The sequence below is a fragment of the Mytilus galloprovincialis genome, chromosome 11, assembly GCF_965363235.1.
Source record: "Mytilus galloprovincialis chromosome 11, xbMytGall1.hap1.1, whole genome shotgun sequence".
Lineage (NCBI taxonomy): Eukaryota > Metazoa > Mollusca > Bivalvia > Mytilida > Mytilidae > Mytilus > Mytilus galloprovincialis.
Window position 1 is genome coordinate 76,128,247 of NC_134848.1, and position 12,269 is coordinate 76,140,515.

A 12,269-nucleotide genomic window follows, 5' to 3' on the forward strand; every position below is an offset into this window, starting at 1 on the left:
TATTTATGGTTCAGTGGTTACAGAAAGGTTTTTGTGTTTTCAACGGTTTTTCTTATACTGTATGTAATAGGTCTACTAAACTTGGTGTATGGGAATATTTTATGATGTACATGACTGTCTCGCAGCTTTTATTAAATTTGACCTTGACCCATTTTCACTGTTCATTGCTCAGTGTTAAGTTTGTGTGTTTTGATCTGTTTTTCTTAAACTATAAGCAATAGGTCAACTATTTTTGTTGTATTGAAGGATTGTAAGCTGTACAAGTTGTCTGGTATGGTTCTTACCTCATTTGCATGGTTCATTGGTCAATGTTTAGGTGGGTTTTTTTGTTAAGTTTGTTTCTTAGAAACTATAAGGTCAACTATATTTAGTGTATCAAATGATTGTAAAGTGTACATGTATTTCTCGTTTGGTTTATATGACCTTGACCTCATTTTTTTGGATCATGTTAAGTTTATGCAATAGTAAAGATATTATGTTAATAGTCCTTATTACAAAGCTTTACTATTGCATAAACTTAACATGATCCAAAAAAATGGATAAAACAAGAATAGGTTCATATCATTTATTTTTCAGATGCAGTCACACTTTCAAGCTGATTTTACAGGTGTGAATTTGGAATGAAATCTTAGTAAAGTTAAGTTCGTGTAGCTTTCTGTCAATTAATAGATACCTCATCACTACTTATCAAGACGAGAGGGAAAATTTCACATAATGACATTGTTAATATTATACCATGTTTTTGTAATTTAGATAATTTTGATAAATTTGAATATTTCATGAACTGTTCGGAGACTGATATTCTCACCAGATTTCTTATATATATATATACCCAAATGTATTTTGAATAGACATTCATCAGTGGGAATAATTGCATAATATTGAAGTGGGAGTTTTGTCTATTGCTTTTTATAAGTGTCACAATTGTTGTCTGTTATGTTTTATTTTTGTTTTGTCTTGTATATGTTTTTTTATATGTGTTCATGTGTTTCGGCGATGATCCTTTTGTACTGAATTTTATACTGAATAAAATCAAAAGTTAGTTAGTTAGTTTATATATGTCGTTTCCGGTTTATTTGTCAAAATCTGTCTTATAAATGATAACACTTCTACTTAAATACGTAAATTATTTGAATAGCTAGAAATCAAGCTGATGGGTTTATATCAAGTGTAAACTATATTTCTTGGTAGGTGTATGTATAAGATACACATAGAGTGTGTTAGGCTTAATGGGTGTATCCAATTTACATTAAAACACGGGTTAATCCAGACGCCCCCCCCCCCCTTTTCGTGGGAGAAATTTGGCTTGATTATATGTGGAATCACTGAAGCTTGACTGTAGCGTTCCTTAACTGACAATGGGTACCCCACACTATTATAAAAAAAAATCTGGATCCGCCAAGTGCTGCACTTTATTATTTTCAAAGCAGAATGGTAGTTTTTTAAATAATTCATGACGGGGGTCGTAATATTTCATCGATTTAATCATATGTCAGTAAAAAAGCATGATATATGTAGCGTATCCAATTTCATTGGTGTAAATCAATAATTGTTTCTTTATCAGTTTCTGTTTCGTTCATAGAACATGAACAATGCAAAACCAATAGTGATTTATAAACAATTAGTTATCATACCTGATTTATTAATTCACAGCTTATATTCCATTTGTTTCATCTGACAGCTAAGCACTATCATTCATATTATAAATCCAACTTTTTCAATTTGTTTTGTATCTAATCTGATATCCAATATTTTCATATTTAATAATTTACACTATTTCAATTTGAATCGATTTGAGAAATTTAAATCGTCCTCCATAAAGTTTAAAATCCACTTTAGAGATAACAGAAGTCAAGGTTATCCGTTATGGTCATAAATTTCTAATTTTAGATAAAAATAAATCTCCAAAGGAAGAAAAAGAAATAGCCACACCTATAAATTAGAAATATTTTACCATAATAATATCAATAATCATGTTTAAGGGTATATGCTTGGTCAGTTTTCTTACAAATAATGGTTTGGTTGATGTTTGCCTAACGTCTAGTGGCAAATATTTCATGCATAAACATGATGATTCTCACAATTTTGATAGCAGTTAATAATCATATTTTACAAGCATATTCTAATTTTAAATCATACTAATTTTAAAAGATCTTATATATTATTTATGGGTTATTATGTTAACATGGTGCTCTGACTTATGGGTCAATATGATTCAATAATTACCTTAGTAAATTTAGATATTTATTTATAAATTTGAGGAATTTATGAGTTCCGATATACTCTTTTTTTTATTACTGTCTAAAATATACAAACCATATGACGTTTAACATGTTTAATGCTTATATATCCCCCACCCCGTGTTATATGATCAAAATAGCATTTACAGTATTTATAAGACAAGTACTTACCTATCTAGTACCAGATCTTTGTTTTATAGATATTTCCTCATATTTACAAGTTTATCAGTATTGATTTTCTCCGTCACGGGTCAAAGCATAGATGCATGGGTTATACATCTATGATCAAAGTAAACATTTCTATCTCGCTGATAACGTCTTATGTATACATAAAATAGGTGGGAAACATTTATTTAAAACCGCGAACTTGATATAAAATTGTGTGAAAATTATAGATCGATGAATTTCTTTTTAAAAATACAAATGAAAGAATGATATTATCATGATTAATCAATATCGTATTACGAAATATACCATTCCTCTGTTGTAATAATGGGTAGAGGGGTACCTGTTTGTTTACTCGAACGCTATTTTCTTCTCGATAACATGATGTTATGCTATTGTTTCAGAAAAAGGTAGACGGTTTGAATCCATTAAAACGTTTAATCCAGCTGCAAATGTTTGCAGCACCTCATGTCCTGTCCTAAGTCAGGAATCTGATGTACAGTACATGCAGTAGTTGTCGTTTGTTTATGTAATTTATACGTGTTTCTCGTTTCTCGTTTTTTTTTTTTATAGCTTGTTGTTCGGTGTGAGCCAAGACTCCGTGTTGAAGGCCGTACATTGACTTATAATGGTTTACTTTTTTTAAAATTGTTATTTGGTTGGAGAGTTGGCATTCACACCACATCTTCCTATATCTATGTCTGATTATGAGACCTGATATACTGAACTCTTTAATCTTAAGCTTATTTTCCTCTTTTCTCTAACCCTTTGTATCTTTTTTCTTATATCTTAGGACCTCGTTGCCCTCTCTCTCTAACCCTTCTCGCGTAACTTTTCCTTATATTCAAGCACCTCGTTGCTCTCTTTATTCTTTACTTGCCTTTTTCCCTATTTTTGTTTATCCATTATTTTGTATTCTGTATAAATCCAACCCAGATCAGGAGGTGTAGCCCCTCATTGTAAGACCCGGAGGTGTAGCCCCTCATAGTAAGACCCGGAGGTGTAGCCCCTCATTGTAAGACCCGGAGGTGTAGCCCCTCATAGTAAGACCCGGAGGTGTAGCCCCTCATAGTAAGACCCGGAGGTGTAGCTCCTCATTGTAAGACCCGGAGGTGTAGCCCCTCATTGTAAGACCCGGAGGTGTAGCCCCTTCATAGCATTGACATTGAGGTCCAATAGTATGTGTATGGTCTAAGTCTATAGGATATAAAATTGGGAATAGAAATGGGGAATACTGATGTCAAAGAGTCAATAACCCGAACAAAGAGCAGACAACAGGCCAAGACAAAAAATGGGTCTTCAACGCAGCGAGAAAATCCCACACCCGGAGGTGATCCTCAGCTGGCCCCTATATTATATTGTGTACTAGTTTAAAGAAAATGTTTACTTGCCTAAACTTTCTTTATATTTCAATAGTTAATTGTTTTCCAATACGTCCAGTATCATATATCTCAAGAACTTTTATACGAGATGCTAGATGTAATAAGATATTTATAATTGTTGCATTGCGTTCACTAACAAATATTACATGCACTTTAGGAGAATACATCGGACATATAAACACATCCGGGGACTTCCTATAATCAAGCTTATTAATATCTATAGATATTGACTATTAGGAAGAACAACAATTATGTATTGTTCATAGATTTTCCTTTGTAACTATAATAAGTTGAAAACACAATATATATAAACCTGATACATATTTATCCGACTGACTTGTTAGAATCGGATACTATATCAACTCATAGATTTATATCCGGAATCAATATAAATTTGCCTTTGAGCTTTGGACGCTGAAATATAGATTATTATTTGTTTTGAGGTATTTTAATTAATATTAAGTTTCCGGTTGATCTATACTAGTATATTGATACAGCTATTTAAAAAACTGAGTCTCATCAAGTTTGTAGACGAAACACGCGTCTAGCGCGTAAATACTAAATTTAATCCTTATATCTATGATGAGTTTATTTACAACCACTGTTGTCGATGCCTCTGCTGGTGGAGTTGATAAGTTTTAATCCGAAGGATTCAGACATCCAGTAGCTCAATGTCTCTAGTAGCTTTTTTAGATTCGAGCGTCACTGATGAGTCTTTTGTAGACGAAACACGCGTCCAGCGTAAATACTATATTTAATCCTGGTATCTATGATGAGTTTATTTACAACCACTGGGTCGATGCCACTGCTGGTGGAGTTTTAATTCCTTAAGGGTATCACCAGCCCAGTAGTCAGCACTTGACTGACATGAATTAACATTGATATAGTCATATTTATAAATTAACTGTTTACAAAACTTTTGAATTTTTGAAATACTAAGGCGTTTCTACCCCAGGAATAGATTACCGTAGCTGTATTTTGCAAAATTTTTAGGTATTTTGGTGCTAGTTTAATAGTTTAATAATTGACAACACTATATTTGGGACTCAGTGTGTTGATATGGTTTCTATGGACATCAACAGGTATCATTTAATTTTTTTTATTCTTCATAAATTCGACAATAGTACTAAGATAACTCAAACAGTAAGTACTATTGAATGACTATGGGTTTGCAAACTTTTTAGCATTATATGACCTTCAATTCAACCCAAGTTCAACGGTCATTAATGGCCTAAACCGTGCTTTTGCGAATATAAATTTTATTTTGTAAGAAAATATGTAAAAAGAAGCTACCAATACGTGAGAAAAATGTGCAGGATGAATAGAGCAATAATAGTAGTAATAAATGAAAAGCGGATTAATGATAAATCCAAGTGGTCTATTTGAGACCCAGTACAACAAATCGGGAAGTTTTTAACGACCTTGACTTGCTATACAGCCTTTGCACGGTCGGCCCTGGCTTGTGCCTTTTTGGGCATTAAATAATTTAATTTTTGGAAAAATGACGCTTTCAGCGGCATGATTCCGATACCATTGACCTGAACTTCAATTACATTTCTCTGCCTTCCGCGCTTGTTTCGTATTTACTTTCCATTACATTTCTCCGCCTACCGCGCTTTGTTTCGTATTTACTATTTTACATACAAACTGGATTCGTCTTGTGTTATCATTATTACAGTCTTCCAACTAAGCCCTTCAGAGTGAAATTTTCATATCTTCTCTCAATTATAAAATGGTTAAGTAGAGGTATAAATATGTCATCCACTACTGATTAGGGGACAGATGATATTACATAAAACAGATGTTTAAAACTAAAAACTGAGTGTGTAAATTTTTGATAAACCCTCAAGTAAAGAAATTACAAAGTAAAAAGTAAATATTCTGATTTAGTTTTACATCTACACATTACCTCATCAGATATTAAAAAGAAGAAGCATGAGTTTTGAATAATGTATTATTTTTCATAGTTTTATATGTTATATTTAAGCTTTGAATCTTTAATATGGTAAATTTCAGTAAATTTAAACAGCTTAATTAAGTTTCATTAACATATACATTAATTTGTTGTTACTAAAATACTATGAGAGCTCAGCCACACCCTCTTATTGCATGTATTGATAGATTGTCAAAAGATGTCTAAAAGAAGAAAAAAAAAGAATATAAGAAGAACAATTAGGTCTTTTCTCATCTATGAGATATATTTATAGATCCCATAGATACTAAATGATACCTCAATATTTTTATGGTAGGGGTGTGCCATTCTGGCCTAAAAAATGTATCAATTTTAATACATGTAACATAACGTTCAGCACCTATAGTCAGGAGCAGATCCAGAACTTTTTGTAAAATGGGGGGGGGGAGCTCTGACTGACCTAATAGGAGGCCACTCTAGTCATCAGTGATTCCCTAAATAATGAACCAAATTTTTCCCACGAAAAAAGGGGGGGGGGGGGGAATTTTGAACTTATTCTGAAGGTGAACATATTAATTCATATATTAGTTTAATTTAGTATATTATAATTTTAAGATTCTGAATAGCATATTCTTATATGAAATAAAGATCATACATACCCCAAATCAATATATAGTTATCAAACGTAATTGCATTTTTATATAGTATGTTATAAAAAGGAGGGTCATTTTTATATAAAACCTCTCAAAAAAGGGGGAGGCAGTGTCGTGTATTTTTACTTTTAATCCATTTACTAGTATGCAACAATTACCACTTGTGGATCAGGATAAAATAACATGTGCTTCCTGTCATCTAACAAATTTTAATTGGAGTGACAGTTTAATTTGAAATTATGGTGTTTTTCTAAGTTGTGCAGATAATAAGCCCAACATCATTTTGATGTGATTTCTCGGGCTTAGTTGTAAGACTGATTATGTAGTAATCAACAGGGAAACAGCTTACATAATTTATTTACAGAATAAAACATTTTGACCTGTTCATATGTTTATTGCTACCACAATGGTATTTTCCCTTTGTTATATTTTTCATAAGCTTTCCGTTTTGACATGGTTCTGGACTTTTCACACACCAATGATCAGCAATCGTTAGACAAAAAAGTTCTCCTAAATAATGTCAGCCTTTCTTACCATTTTAACTTAACAACCATTAAAAAGTACTAATCGGAATCACCTTGACATCCATTGGATAGATACTGGTCTTTACCCAGATTTACGAAGTTTTGAATAATCGGAAATTAATACAAATGCGTATGAATCGTCTGATTATACATGGTCTCCGTACCTTCTTATTACCAAAAAGATCGAAGTGTACGAACACGATGTTGTTAAGAAACTCATAAATCTAACTTTATTGATTATTTGAAATAAAACTAAAACATTGTTAAAACATTAAAGATATATAATTAATCGGGGGAAAACTTGATAGTCTTTTCGTTTTACAAACAACTGCCTTTATTATAAGAAAATATAATGTGTCCGTGTTGGTCCACTTTCTACTGGTTATAAGACAGATCGAAGTACCGAAAATATTAATTGCGATTGGTTTACGTTTCTGTTTCATTTTTAAGGATAAATGTATAAATATCGATCTCGATAGTTTAGACTTTGTTACGTCCGTACACATTTTTTTGACGATCTTTTCTGCATTACTTGTCAATCTAAACTTCAAATATGTTCGAATAACATAGAAAGGACGTTATATTTCTTACTAGTCCGGTCGGGCTAGCGATAATTAAAATTTACTAGTCCGAGCTGAAAATTTAATACTAGCCTAGTCTGGGGCATCGGGCTAGTGGTTAACGACGCAGACTCGTTACTGGGCCGGTCCGACTCAATCTTTGTCTACAAAGTTACAGCAGCAGAGTCTGCAACAGAACGTATCTGTATGACATGTGAATAAATTGTCAGGCGATGTTGATGCTGGCTTTAATACAACGGTTTGAGAGATCGCCGCCGATTTATTGGCGGGGTGTGAGAACAGATTTGAAGCTCTCTTCGTTTGATGCGTGCACAACAGTGTCGTCTAGATGATTCGACGCGATCACTGTCTTACAAATACAAATTAATATTGTACGGTGTTTTACTTGGTGGAATGTCAATACACTCACAGTTAGAGTTATTCTTCAGTTGCTTTTCCACAATAATTGTTGCGTGGTATTCTTTGAATTTCTCAGAGTTATATGGTTCTCTTCGGACATGCTAGTTTAGGAATTCGTCTGGTTCAATAGCGTGAACAGCTCCTCAACTACTTTTTACATAAATAATATTGGCTGCAACGCTTTGTTCGTCCTGGTCTGTAGATCTTGTAGTAAGTTCCAGTTTGGCAAGCATTTTGGAGACATATTCTCTTGACTTGTAATCTCTGGTGATAAATTTTGCCGCTTGACATGTATCTTTCAAGCTTGTTTATTTTTGTTACCAGACAGGGGGCGTATACTATGGCTCAGCCTCCATATTAAATTTTGAGATCAATTCCAAAAGGTCTAGTTCATCGTTCTAATCTGACACAATTTTCAATAACTGGAATGCCACCCAAGTTGAATATATGGTGACCCATTATAACAGCATAATTACTTGAAATTGTGTTTAATATCATGATGGTTCAATGCAATGGCTGGCATAAACTTAAATGGAAACAGAAATTTGACATGAAAGATGGTGGGTTAGTGCAACATAAAAAAAAACTAGCTAACTATGATATATGGTTAAAGAATGAATATCAATTATATGAGTTATGGGCAGAGTTGTTATGATATATCAATATGGCAGAGAAGTGACCTGACTGACATGAAATAGAAAATCAAAGGAGTATCCCTATTTGTCTAATCTTCAAGGTGAAATAAAACTAGTATAACAATATTATGCTATTGTGTAAATCTACAGAAATCGAATTTACTTTAAGTAAAAGAATAACTATGTCAATAGTAACTTATGTAATGAGTATGTGGGTAATTAGTCCTATAACATATGACCTCGGGAGCATTATTTACTATTTCTATTTACTGTTCTGATAAAAAAAATACTATCATTATAAACACGTTAAAATTGTACAAAAGAACAGCCAGTAGTCATTGGATATTGTAGATCATTTAAATAGTATTGATCTATTTATTAGTACAAAAACAGCTAGTAGTCATTGGATATTGTAGATCATGCAAGTATTCTTGACCTATTTATTTGTACAAAAAAAAACAGATCTTGCGAAGTACCATTTTTAAGTCTTAGATTTGACTTGCGGCTTAATGACATGAACAAAATTAAATAAGGACCAAAAGTAGAAACAAAAATGATTTGGGTGCCGCGAATTTGGAAAATAAAAAGCCAAAGGTTATTGTGAGTTCTTGTTTAGTTAGCATACTTTCAATAGTTTAATTACCTTATTCCTACATATATTTGTAGGACTCGGAACCGCGATGGTACTCCGAACCGCGATGGTCACGTTGAAGTGCGATGGTGTACGCTGAAATGCGTTGGTTAACACGCTGAAGTGCGATGGTAACATTGTGACGTTTTAAAACTTGTTGATATCTACGCTGAAGTGCGATGGTGGTTACGCTGAAGTGCGATGGCGGCTCTGTCAGAGATGGTCTAACTATAAAGTTGACTTTAATGAAACTGTGTGATGGTTTATTTCAGCTAAATGCGATAGTCTGAAGTAAGAACTCTATTGAATGAGGTGTGGTGTAGTATAGTTAGCGTTCTAGCTTCACATTTGGGAGATCGGTTTCAATTTTTAGTCAGGTCTAATAAAAAATACATACAATTCTAATTTGCTAATCATCCGCTTAGCACGGAGAAGTATGGAGTCAGAAAAAATGGGCTAGATGGCATTAATTTAATATACGCGATTCGAGTTGGAGGAAATGTCAAGTGCGCCAAAAAAAAAAAAGGTTCAGCGTGTCGGTCTATATAGTGCTACGCAGGGTCCATATCATTTTATCAAATATAACTTGTTCTCGTCATATCATAGCCGAGAAATTGCTCATAAGACACTCATTCATCCATTTATATAATATCGTAACAGTTTTTAACAAATAAAAGACATCAAGTACATGTATATATGCTTGACTTATATAGCGAAACGTGACACGAGTTCTGTGAAAACTTTAGAATAAGCTGATTTTCCACTATTCCGCAGACTAAAATTGAGAATGGAAATGGGGAATGTGCCAACGAGACAGCAACCCGACCAGAGAGCAGACAACAGCAGAAGGTCACCAACAGGTCTTCAATGCAACGAGAAATTCTCGCACCCGGAGGCGTCCCTCAGCTGGCCCCTAAACAAAAATATACTGGTTCAGTGATAATGAACACCATACTAAACTCCAAATTGTACACAAGAAACTAAAAGTTAAAATTATACAAGACTAACAAAGGCCAGAGGCTCCTGACTTGGGACAGGCGCAAAAATGCGGCGGGGTTAAACATGTTTGTGAGATCTCAACCCTCCCCCTGTACCTCTAGCCGATGCAGAAAAGTAAACGCATAACAATACGCACATTAAAATTCAGTTCAATAGAAGTCCGAGTCTGATGTCAGAAGATGTAACGAAAGAAAATAAACAAAATGACAATAATACATAAATAACATCAGACTACTAGCAGTTAACTGACATACCAGCTCCGGACTTCAATTAAACTGATTGAAAAATTATGTCTTCATCATATGAATATCAGGCACAATCCTTCCCGTGAGGGGTTTAGTATCATACCATCATAACATATATGAGAAGAACATAACCCGTGTCATGCCAACAACTGGTTTATTAATAATAAATATGTTTTGTTCCGATGCAAAGACCCTATAAGTGAATCAATATTAACGCCAAAATATGCAATCTTTAATGACCTGACAACAGTATCGTAACTATATCCCTTCGAAATAAGTCTATTTAAAGGTTTTGTTAGCTTCTGGGGTGAATACTGACATTTTTGTGCTTTATAAAGAATATTTCCATAAAATATTGGATGTGAAATACCTGAACGTATAAGAAGTCTGCATGTTGAGCTATATTTACGAATGATGTCCTTATGCCGATGATAAAATTTAGTAAATGTTTTGACTAGTTTGTGATATCGAAAACCCTGGTGTAATAATTTTTCAGTAATACATAAATTTCTCTCGTTAAAATCTAAAACATTGTTACATACACGAGCGAATCGTACAAGTTGAGATATATAAACACCATAAGATGGTGACAAGGGAACGTCACTATCTAAAAATGGATAATTAACTATAGGAAATGAGAAATCATCTCTTTTATCATAAATTTTAGTATTAAGCTTTCCGTTAATGAAATATATATCAAGATCGAGGAAAGGGTAGTGGTCATTGTTAGTATTAGCTTTATTTAAAGTAAGTTCAACAGGATAAATTTCTTTAGTATACATACTGAAGTCGTCATTATTGAGAGCTAAAATATCATCCAAATATCTAAAAGTATTATTAAACTTGTGTATCAGATGTTGTTTCGATGGGTCTTTGCTGATTTTTATCATAAATTGTAACTCATAGCAATACAAAAACAGGTCCGCAATAAGTGGTGCACAGTTAGTCCCCATTGGAATTCCGATAACCTGACGATATACGGAATCTAACCTGTTGCAGAAGATTTATACTGTAAGAACAATAAAATTAGATTTATATGTAGTGTGAGTTTTCTTACAAAGCAGAATTTATCTCAATAGTAAAGCAAAATTATATCGACTCGATAAATATGATTGCTTTTAATAAATTTTATTTTATTTTTAAAAAAATCACATATAATTTAGTGAAACATACTTGAAGCAAAGACCCAGACATTTTATTGGTCGTACAAAATGTTTGCGGCATAACACCGAACGCTAGATAACCAATCTGCAGACTAAGATCATCTTTTAGCTTATGATTTGTAGCATGACTTAGTTATAAATTATTTTGTAACCTCAACCTCTAATGCTCAAAACTGTTCTGGACTTGAATTGTTCGTTCTTTTTTTTTCAGCGTCCCCATCGCACCTCCGAGTCCTACATATTTTAATTTGTCTTAAAGACCTAGCTGAACTGCCGGTTACGGCCTGACTCCAATTCTGAGTTACTGACCGGGATAACTCTTGCAGTATTTGAATTTGTTGATCTTCTAAACGATGTTTCCAAGTGTTGAGCCGTCTTGAAGAGCCTTCTGTTATGCCGGTTATGGCATGACACCATTTCTGAGTCACTGACCCCGGATAACTCTTGCAGTGTAGTTGGTCTTCTTAACGATCTTTTCTTTAGTACGTACTGTTTTTGTAGTAAAAATTTTATTTTTACTGCCGGTTACGGCCTGACTCCAATTCTGAGTCACTGACCCGGATAACTCTTGTAGTGTGTTTTTTCTATTTAATGATGTATTGTTAAGTCGTCTTGAAGAGCCTTCTGTACTGCCGGTTATGGCCTGACTCCATTTCTGAGTCTCTGACCCCGGATAACTCTTGCAGTGTAGTTGGTCTTCTTAACGATCTTTTCTTTGGTACGTACTGTTTTTGTAGCAG